Consider the following 11,150-nt stretch of genomic DNA (forward strand, 5'->3'; position numbering starts at 1 on the left):
TGTAACATTACTGTAACAACATAGTCACACCAACCATGATGTCAACAGAGTATCTTCAAACCTTTGTCCAAAGGGCAGAGCTGCCACACAGTGAGTCAGAGGGAAGGGCTGTCATGTCCCTGAAGCCAGGACCTCTCCCTGTAAGAGAGCTGAGCTGACCCTGACCCACAAACCCAAGTTGAGTTCACGGCCCCTAAAGGTGCTCAGAGCAAGGAGAGTAGGAGAACCTTGTAGGGGGAGGGTAGAGCTCAGTGGTAGAGCATGTGCCTAGGACTCACGAGGTCTTGGCTTCAGTCCTCAGTACCTCCATTAAAAATAAATAAATAAATACCCGATTATCTCCGCTCCCCCCCAAAAAAAACAGAAAGAAAGAAAAAGAAAAAGAACCTTGTCAGGAAGGGCTTCCTGCAGAGTTGATGTTAATCAAGTACCTGGAGAAAGAGTTGTTACCGAGTCCAAACCCGTTCTGCTCACTGCACAACAGGCCAATACATCGGGAGACGAGGTGTTGGGGCCAGAAATAGCGACTTTGTTTGGAAAGCCAGAAGACCGAGAGGATGGCAGAATAATGTCTTGGAGAACCATCCCACCTAGGTCAGAATTCAGGCTCCTTTTTTACTAAGAAGGGGAGGGGATGTGGTTGGTTGTTGCAAACTTCTTGCTGCGGGAATTCGTTGTTCTTGCAGCTGTCCACATGGGTTGGGTCATGGTGCCCCTGTAAAACCTCTAACAAAACAAATGTTATTTTCTGTTCTGCAACTTGCTATCTTTATATAAGTATAAAAGTGCTAACATTCTCAAAGTTCAGAGCCTTGAGAATAGGCTCTCCTGTCTATTTCAGGCTAAAGGCCAGATTCTTTTACAAAAGGTGCAGAGTGAGCAAGACTGAGCCTAGAAAGCAGGGCACAGGGTTAAAGCCAAAGGAACAGATCTAATATGAAGTCAGATTTGTTCTTTTCTGTTACAGGGTGACTGGTGAAGAGAGAGGGTGTTCAGAGGAGAGTCAGCCAGACCCAGCGGCGGGGAGCTGTCCAGAGACCTGCAGGTTCTGAAAGGGCGTGAGGAGGACTCCGGGAGGCGGGGCAGACAGCTGGGCTCATCCTCAGGCAGTGGGAAGCCAGAGAAGGGTTTGAGCCCTAAATTGCCATTTTTGTAGGTCAAAAAGTGGCCAGCTTTGGCAGCCTCCTACGGATCACTATTTCCAAAGGAACTGTTTCTACGGGTGTCTTCGATCTGACTGGTCCATGAAGCCTCCTTTACTGGGAGCCTTTGGGAAACAGCAGTTGGCCCCTGTCAAACCCCACAGTGTTCCCAGGCTGGAGGGAGTGGGGCTCAGAACCCCAGCGAGGGAGAGGCTCCAGGGACAGTGGGGTGTGCACGTCAGATTATCTCCTACCTCAGACCTCCCTGTGCGTCCTGCTCACATGTCGGGGAGGCAGCTTAACAACTCGCCTCACGCCGTCTGCCCACCTTGAAGTCACACTCGGCACTAAATCACTTCCTTCCCAAAGTGCCCAACTCCTCCAGGCGTTCAGCCATGTCCCCACCCTCAGTATCTACCCACCCTCCATATCTGACCACCCTGATTTCCTGCCAGGCTTCTCTCGCCCCGCCCTCCAGGTACCATATGCTCACCCAGGCCCATCTTCAGCAAAAGTCCTGTTAGATCAGTTTAGGTAGAATCCCCCTCCTCAGTCCCGATGTTTCCTCTGAGTAATTTTCCATCCACGGATCCTCTCTGCTCCTTGACTGGAAATTCCCACTTGACCACAACCTCTCTCCCCACCATTCAATCCCAGCACAGCGGTCCCTAGATCATTGTGATGGCCCTGAAGACAGTCTGTCCTGCCAACTTTAGTAAGAGACAATTTGGCTGTGCTTTTTTGTTGTTTTTAACAGTTTAACAGTTGAGTATTTTCTCCTTTAACACCCCCACATCATTTCTCAGATCAATCCAGCTCTTGCTCCAGCTGCCACACTGGACTCAAAAAGCAAAAGCCAGGCACTTAGCTTGCTCACCCCTTTCTCTCTCCTTGGAAGCACTTGGTGAGGAACAGAGAGAGACAGGGTGGGGTGGGGAGGCTGGATTTGTCAAGTATTCATTCTATAGGACTGGCCTCTCCTTAGATGAGAACACTTAAAAAACTTCCCACACTACATTATTAACATCAGCCCCAGGAAGGCTCCCAGTCAGGGACACAAAGCTATTCTCTCTGTGAAGAATAAAAGTCACGATGTGCAAACAGAATCAAATAACCATTGTGTGGGAATTATCCAAGGTGCAGGGTGACTTTGAGAACCGTCTCTTCAATGACAGAGGGAAATGTAGTTATCAGGAAAGCTTCAGTGTGTCATGGACTATGACCATGACTGTTAAATTTTAATATGCTCAGTGCAAGGAAAATTGAAAGTTATAAAGAAGAGAAAAGCCAAAAGACCAGCAGAAGAGAAGTGACAGTTTGCTCTGGAGGTGGCGGGTGGCAGTGGGCGTCTGAGCCCCACCCCAGGGCTCTTCCTGTGCGGAACGCGCTCAGGAGACAGAAGTGTCCCCAGCTGCCATGGGCAGGACATGGGTTGATGCCTTTGAAAAATGACAAAAATCACCAAAAGGTAGGGGAACAAATAGAGGTAAAGAAGTTAACTTTCGATTATCCAGGAGCTGATGGTTGGCCTTGGAAGTGATCTAGACCTTGACTCTCATCCTGGCTCTTCCTGCACTGGGGGAAGTTGGTGGTTCATGAGCCCTTTCCCTGGGTGAACAAACATGCACAAAGCACATGAGCCATTTTGGCATCTCTTACCAAGGGTCTGGAGAGCCAGGAAGGGTGTTTACGTTTTCAGTAGAGCCATGAATTTTGACAGTGTCATGGCCTGACTCCATCCGGTGCAAATGTGCTGTTCCCCAGAGCCCCCCAGCAGCGGGGGATCTGCAGTGCTGCTATTAAGCTCTGCTTTAAGGACTTCTAACCATCAACATGGAAAGTATCCAGGAAAACGTAGAAGGATTAGAATTGTGCCAAGAGTGAAGAGAAAAATATGGATCACTTCTAACAACTGCAGAAACCCCTTTCCAATGGTGCACCCCCTTCCCTGTTACCAGAAGGAAAAGATTTTATTCCAGGAGAAAAGTCGGTGGTACACACACAAAATGATCATCCTGAAGAAAGAGATATTAAAATAGTTAAATGTTTTAACTCACATGATTGAGAAACAACTGAAATAGTCGGTAAGACAGGGTCGCGTGTCCAGGCTGTGACCTGTGTGGGACACTCCAGCCCTGAGAGTCTATAATCATTGTCGGGTGTGAAGACCAAACCCCAGGAAGCAAAGGGTCATCTACACAGGACAGAAGGCCACTGGGAGCTAAACTGTTGGATCCAAGTCGTTAAGGCTGCGTTCAGGAGAAGGCGTGATCGCCGAGGGCTGATGAGCAGTGAAGGGCTCAGCTCTGCCAGGTGAACGCGGCAGGACCAGGCCGGGAGGCGAGGACGAGCCCACGGAATGGGGCGTCAGGTAGGGGTGCCCCTCCTCCACGTCCAACAAGACGATGGACCTAGAAAGGGGAAGCTGGACGCTTCTTCCCACGGACATGCGGAAGTTAAACGTCCAAGTGAGGGTCACCCTCCAGAGCAATCTTCTTGGAAACCAAGGTGGGGCGGTGGCGGGGGGGGGGGGTCGTGGAAAAGGAAGAGGTTTTTTTTGGCTCTTTTTTGGGCCCGTTGGAGAAAAACAATCTCAGCACTGTGAGTTTCTCTTGCGAAGATGATTATCCGGCTTGTTCACCCATCTTCAAAGGAGGAGCCGAACACAGTTGGGAGCAGGCAGCCTCGCTGGAAGCATAGCCGTTACTTCTGATGAAAATCTGTCTGCCAGGTACCTGGGACAGCGGCGCCTGCTTCCTGGGGCTGCTGAGGACTAAATGGAGTCACCCCTCTGAGCCTGGTTCCCTCCTCTGCCAAATGAGGAAGATGGTCAGGAAATTTATCTGAAGCCCACACCAGGGAGTCTTGCGGATGGAGGTCAGATGATAAGCTTGTGTGTTTCCAGAGGTCACAGACGCGGTTCCTAATGCTTCAGTCGGCAGTCGGCGCATCTAATCCACAGGGCCCTCTTGGAGTGTAGGACCCTCGTTGGGGACACTGGACTGAGCAGCCAGGATCACTCTGGAATGGCCCCTGTCATCCCTGGGCCTGTGCCCTCACCACAGGGATGGTGGCCTGCTGTGAAGCGTTTTAAGAGTCCACGGCTGTCAGAAGTGTTCTGGGTCCTAGAGTTTGGGGGGGTTAGGTTCTTCCCCAACCAGAGCCTGGCTGACCAGCCCCTCATCCCTGCTCCCACAAGTTTCTCTCCAGCCCGATGGGGAGCAGGCAGGCTCTGCACCAGTCTCCGGGGACCTTCACAGGATCCTCTGGAGCATCATGGAGTGGGCTTCTCAACTTCCTCAGTGGACAGGGAAATTAAAATCAAAACCACAACGTCAGAGCACTCCATGCCTATCAGAATGGTTACAATAAACAGAAAAGGGAAGAGGGTACACCTCAGTGGTAGAGCACATGCTTAGCATGCACGAGGTCCTGGGTTCAAGCCCCAGTCCCTCCATTAAAAAAAAAAAAGATAGGAAATACCCAGGATCAGTGAGGATGCGGAGCAAACAAAACTCACACAAGCCTAATGGGTTCAACCACCCCAGAAAACCATTGGCAGAACCTAATAACTGCACATGGCCAGACCAGGTGACCCCAGGGTCCCACTCCAGGGCACACACCCAACAGAGGTGCGCACACACTCAGAGGAATGCCCAGAGCAGCCCGACTCCCGACAGCCCCAGACTGGAAATGCCCGTTAATGGAAGACAAGCAGAGTTGTGATGTGTGTGTATTTGTGCAAAGGAACGTGGCGACAGGCTGCAACCACTCACAAATGCGTGGCTGAGTCTCGTGAGCAATCCTGAGCAGAAGCAGACCCAAGACGTTCTGTACGATTTCCCTTTAGAAAGTGGAAAACAGACAGAGCTCATCAGCGGTGTAGAAACCGGAGAGCAGGGGCGTGGGAGGCGAAGGAGTGGAGGCGGGAGGGAACTATCAGGGGCTCCCGGGGCACCAGGCATGGTCTGTCGCTCGGCCCAGGGGCTGGTTCCAGGGAAGGGTTCGGCTGCTAAAAATTCATCACCTTGGACATTTAGGATGTCTGCACTGTTTTTCACATAGGCCTGCTCATCAGACACGAATCAACATCCCCGGGCACCTGGGGCGGCCTTCCCAGGACCCACACTTCTGTCTGGGGCGTTGCAAAGCCAAGCCGAGGCCTCTAGGCTTAATCAAGGGGGAACTGAGCTCTGTCCAGACATCTGACCCTGGAACCAGACAAAGCAGTCTTGGAGGGGCTGGATGACCTCCCCGAGATGGGCCTGCCTGCTGGGAGGTCATTAAAAAGCCACCACACATACTTTAGGATTTCTCGGCTTTTAAATAAGCTCCGAACGTCCCAGCTCATGACTTCAAACTATAGCACAAAAATGTCTCAAGTTTCTCAACAGAGAAATTCTCTGTTTCAAAAATACTATATCATTTAAAAGGGATAAAAAAAGAGAGCTTTTTATAAACCAAGCTATAAAAATAAACTCTTGAAATAAGCTTTGAAAGGGCTGGCAGGATTAGAAGAAGAGCCAGAGTCCCTGCAAGTCAGGTCAACAAAAATCTATGGTTTAAAGTCCCAGAGGTGAGCTTTCTACAGCCATGCTTACAGGAAAGTCTTCAAGTGGAAACTCGATAAATTATGTATATTTAGACAATGTTTGTTCCCATTAAACACACACTCACACACTCGGAACAGCCCCCACCAGGTTGTTGAGAACAGCAACTGTCTTTATTGTCAGTGAGACTTTGACGACCATCCAGGTAGGCAGGAAGCCCCAGGGAGGCGTTTTAAAGAAGACACTCCTTGGGTTATGGAAAGAAACAGGGCGTTTACCTGGACACCAGGAATATCATTCATGCTCATCTCTGGCTTGGACTCAGATTTGAGGTCCGCCCTCTGTGAGTGTCTGTGGCTTCCTCCCCAGGTCATCAAAGCAGTGTCCTAACACGGTGTGGAAGCAAAAAGAGCCTTGGGCTGGGAGTCAGGAGCTAAGGGCTCTGGGACCCTAAACCCTGGGGCAGTCCTGGTTTCTGTCTGTTGTCTTGATATAATTCCTAAAAGCAACCCCTTTTCTTTTCAAAGTGACCCAGTTTAAGCTGTCAATTACATGAAAGGGTACATTGCGAAACCTCCCACGCCTCCCTGTACCAACATCCTTTGCAGCGTGACTTTCCAGCTTCTCCATCAAAAAGTAGAATCTTTTCCCCCTTCTTGAATCCAGGCTCATCTTAGGACTTGGCTTTGGCCAATAAAACTCAGTGGAAGGGAAGTGTCTGTTCCACACACGGGCTTCAGCCTACCTTGTGGACTTTCCCTGTTTCTCTTGGAGCTCTGCCCAGTTGCCATAAGGACAAGCCCAAGAAAGCCTGCTGGAGGCTAAAAGAGTGGGTAGGGCAGAGATAAACCCACCAATTGAGGCCAGGCTGGACCACCAACCCCAGGGGGCCTGGCGATGTGAAAGATGCACGGACAAGTTCAGGGAAAGCCAGGGAGACCGTCCAGGAGAGCCCAGCTTACAGCGGTGCCTGTAGAGTCGTTAGCTAAGTAAATGTTCCTTGTTTTAAATCACAAAGTTCTGGGTTATTCATCATGTATCAAAAGTGAAATTATATATATATATATATATATATATATATATATATATATAGTCACCCCAGTTCTCATCAGCACTTGGTCTATAACCATCCCTGTGAACTTGAATGAGTCCCTTAACTGCTGGGGTTAAACGTTAAAAGTAAATATATTTTGTAAAGAGGTAACTCACAGTGCCCACAGTAGTTTCTTATTGTCGATGTAATGAATCACCAAAAATGTAGTGTCTTAAAACAACCCAAATGTATTCCCTTACAGTTCTGGAAGCTAGCAGTCCACAGTCAGTTTCACTGGCTCAAGTTAAGGCGCTGGCAGGGCTGGCTCCTTCTGGAAACTCCTGGCCTTTTCTTGCTTCTGGAGGCCACTTGTATCCCTTGGCTTCTGACCCCTTCCTCAGGTCACTGCAACCCTCTTGCTTCTGTGACACATCTTCCTCTCCGATCTCCTGCCTCCCCTTGATACAGACCCCTGTGATTGTATGGGTCTCACCTAGATATTCCAGTATAATCTCCCCGTCTCCAGATTCTTAACTGAATCACACCTGCAAAGTCCCCCTGTGACGTGGAAGGTAACACAGGTTCCAGGACGAGGACTGGTGTCTCTGAGGCCCCTACTCGGCTACCACTTTGCCCGGGAACTCAGTGCATCGCAGGCGCTCACCTGGGTCCCGCAGAAAGAGAGATGCAGAGAACAGCTCCCACTCTGAAGCCAGCAAGTTGGACTGGAATGATTTCTGAGCAGTAATAACTGAGTGTTACTTATTTCTGCGCGCTACAGCTGCTCCCTGCGCGGTATCTGTCACTGTCTGAGGGTAACACGGTACCCAGCATTGTCCGTCGGAGGCAGCTGTTTCCCAGGGCCCTGTCCTAAGCCAGCCCTTCAGCCAGCAGGCATGACATGTTCTATGGTCTGAACCCGGAGCAGTGATGCTGCAGAGAAGGCAGCTGGAAACGGAACGAGAGGGCACGTGTTAACTCCAGTCTGGGAGGAGGGGTGTTCTAAATATAAACTGTTCGTTCAAGTGACACACTGCAGAGCCATCACCCATTTGCAGAGGAAGGTGCAGGAGAGGGCAGAGAACGGGAGAGGGAGCAAGGAAAGAAAAGGATGAGAGGATGCGACGTCAGGAGACAGGAGAGGAGAAAGCAAAGTGGGAGAAAGGAGAAACAGCTTGGTTTGGAAAAAGAGAATCTTCTAAAATACCAAACGGCAGGGGTACCACACGCAGGCAGCTCAGGCGGAGGAAGGGGGGCCACCCCCTCAGCCCTCCTGCCGGGACCCACAGGCATTTGTGTCTGTTACCACCCCATCTGCTTTGATGATTAATTGCTCTGAAGATGCATTTATCCCCAGTAGAAAAATATTGGCATATTAAAAATATATATATTTTTAGAAACGGTAAAAATGACTGCTTGTCAAATTCAAATTGATTGGGAAGGAAAACATGTGCTACTAAGGGAAAATCTTGAACCAAAACTCAGATCCTCGCTCCCGGGGGATCTTTGATAAAGGAGAAGTCGGTGAAACATCCCAGGTGCGGAAGACTCACAATGTGAATCAGAATGACAACGACAGTGACAATATTAACAGCAGCCGAAGTTAGCTGAGCACTTACTGTGCCACGCGCCAGGCTAGCGGTTATATGTGCACTACCTCATCTGACCCTGAAATAACACAGAAGCCAAGTTCTGGGCCTTCTTGCTTTAAGACAAAGGACCTGAGGTACAGAGACTTTCTGGTTCTCGTGGGGTAAGGGCCACTGTCTAAATTAGAATATAGCCACACATCCTACAAAACCACACAGATAACACAGGGGTTCAAGTGAAGCTCCCCTTAAAATCATGCCTACAGCATGTTCTCCTCTAAAGGGGAAAAGAGGACTGAAGCTGTAATGTGTTTGTAAGTAGGCAGAGAAGCATCTGAAACAAACTGAGACTGCTCAGAATCCGAGCCGAAGTAGAGAATCAGAGAGAAACCACACAGGAAATAGGAGAGAACAGTGGGGGACTGAGGGGTCATGGCAGAACACAGATAAAGTCTCCCCCAGGGAGATGGGGTCCACCCTGATTGAAGACATTCTGGGAACAGCTCTGAGACCTGGGGATGCTGAGCACTGACTCAAAGCGCCCGGGAAAGAAAGGACTGGAAAGTGTTCAGAACTGGAGATGGCAGCTTGGGGAAGGCACTGTTCTAGGAGAGGGGGAGGCAGTTTAGAAGCAGAAGGCTTGGTTGTTGGTGGGGAAGGAGGAAGCAAGGGGTAGAAATTAAGGATTCTATACAAGCAAAAAGAAATCATAAAATCAAGTAAGATCCGAGGTTTATTAAAGAAATTGAACTTCATTACCCTAAGAGAAGGTACTCTGGGATTTGGAAACCTCAGAAGACAAGCAAACTCCTTACTCCTGACTTAAAAGAAATCATCTCTTATTGCTGGTCTGGGAAACTATAATGCATTTCAAATAACAGAAAATGGCAGGTCTTATATATATACATGTAAGAAGAACACAGAGCATGAGAATCCGAAAAAAAAAATTGTCCAGTCCTCTCCCAGTTTCCCCAAGGAGCAGGGGGAAACCTCACCTCTCAACCAATATCAAATTTCATAGAGATCCTTGAACAAAAACGTGAAGATATTAAAAATATCTCAAGATATTCCAGGGAACTTGGGAATCCAAAAATCGTCCCCCCAAAATAGGAAGAAATATGAGTTGACCAAACTCAGAAAAGATGTTAAAGGTTATCTCAAAACTTAAGATTAAGTTGCAAAGGGCACAAGGGAAAATATTTTATTGGAAATATAATGAGAAGCACTGAGGAGAGGAGTAAATATAGCCAAAACAATGAAAATAAAATTAGGGAAGGGTAAAAAGGATCAGAATATAAAAAGTAAGCAAAGAAGATTCAGTAAGTCCTTAGAAAGTGGGAAAAAATAAACAACACTAAACTTTAAAACTGTAATCCAAGGAAACTTTCTTGATATCAAAGCACCAAATATATACACCAAAAGTGTCACAGAAACCTGAAACCCACCGAGAGACCAAGCAACACTCGGAGGGTTGGAGAACTCAGGTTTATCTCGCCGGGGGTTCCAGAGGAGTTAACACTCCAAGCTCTGGACCCCGTCTGCAGGGTCACACAGGCTTTTATAGGGTTTTAGGGTTTGATTAAGTTCACACCATATGCAAATGAAATGTTAGAAATGGACCAATCAGGCATGAGCTTTTGGGAAACAATGGAATTTTAGGGGTAAGGTTCGTTTTCCTAGACGCAAGCCTTTTTACAGAAGCACAAAAGCGGGAAGGCAATGGCCCCTTGTGGGTTTTGCCCCTTCAAAAGGACCAACTGCATACCTAGAAATATTGAACTGTTAATAGCCAATTACAAGGCATACTTCATTAAAACAATCAGACTCTGAAGATAAAAGGGAAAATCCTTTAGCTCTCAAGGTCAGAGGCTAAGCTGTTTACAAAGGAGAGAACATTACTTGGCATTAGACTTCTTGGCAGCAATACACAAAGCCAGATAAAGAAATTGTATCTTTAAAAACGCAAGAAAATGTGAGCCAAGGAGTTTTAAGCCAAATAGTCTTTCAAATATCACAGGTATTGAAGAGGCTGCTACCATGCAAGGAGCCCTGCCTAAGGAGTCTACTTAAACATGAACTTCATCCAACCAAGCGATCACTAGGGAAGTTTTGGCAAAAAATACGTCGGTGAGCACTGAACTGATTTCTATATAAAGACCAAGACAAGCACAGGGACAAGCCTGGAGGAATAATATGAAACTTATACATTATGGCAAAGAAATAACAAAACCAGAGCCTGAGAGAGAAAGGAAAGGAAATGTAAAATAAATTTAGTTATTGCCACATAGATAATGGACTAAAAAAAAATCAAATCAAATCAAAAATACTAAAGTTAGCCAAGGGGAGAGGAGACATTTTTATTTTTATAAAAAATCTACTACTAGGAGAAAACTGTTAAATACCGTAAACATAAAAATAACAACACATTATCCAGAGAGCGAAAAAACAACTCACTGAATGTGAAAACATTTGTTTCCAAATTATATATCTGATAAGGGTTTAGTATCCAGAATATATAAAGAACTGCTACAACTCAATAACAAAAAGACAAACAACCAAGTGGGCAAAAGATTTAAATAGACAGTTCTTCAAATGAGAGCTACAAATGGCCAATAGCACATGTAAAATGCTCAAAGTCATTGGGAAATGCAAATCAAAACCACAATGAGATGCCACCTCATACCTACTAGAGTGACTATAAACAAAAGCATGGAAAATGACGTGTTAGCAAAGATTTAGAGAAATGGGAGCCCTCAGTTTATGGTGGGAAATCTTTAATTGCCGGTAGGGATATAAAATGAAACAATTTGGTGATTCGTCTGAAAAGTTGAACATA

General features: G+C 47.3%; 1 long non-coding RNA gene across 1 annotated transcript; it reads left to right on the forward strand.

The window, feature by feature from the left end:
* The first annotated feature begins 363 nt into the window (after positions 1 to 363).
* On the forward strand, positions 364 to 2,247 carry LOC140689575 (uncharacterized). Its single transcript, XR_012064606.1, has 3 exons — positions 364 to 594; positions 968 to 1,045; positions 1,157 to 2,247. It is a non-coding gene; the product is annotated as an uncharacterized lncRNA (long non-coding RNA).
* The last annotated feature ends 8,903 nt before the right edge of the window (positions 2,248 to 11,150 follow it).

This window comes from Vicugna pacos, chromosome 26 (genome assembly GCF_048564905.1).
Source record: "Vicugna pacos chromosome 26, VicPac4, whole genome shotgun sequence".
Taxonomy (NCBI): domain Eukaryota; kingdom Metazoa; phylum Chordata; class Mammalia; order Artiodactyla; family Camelidae; genus Vicugna; species Vicugna pacos.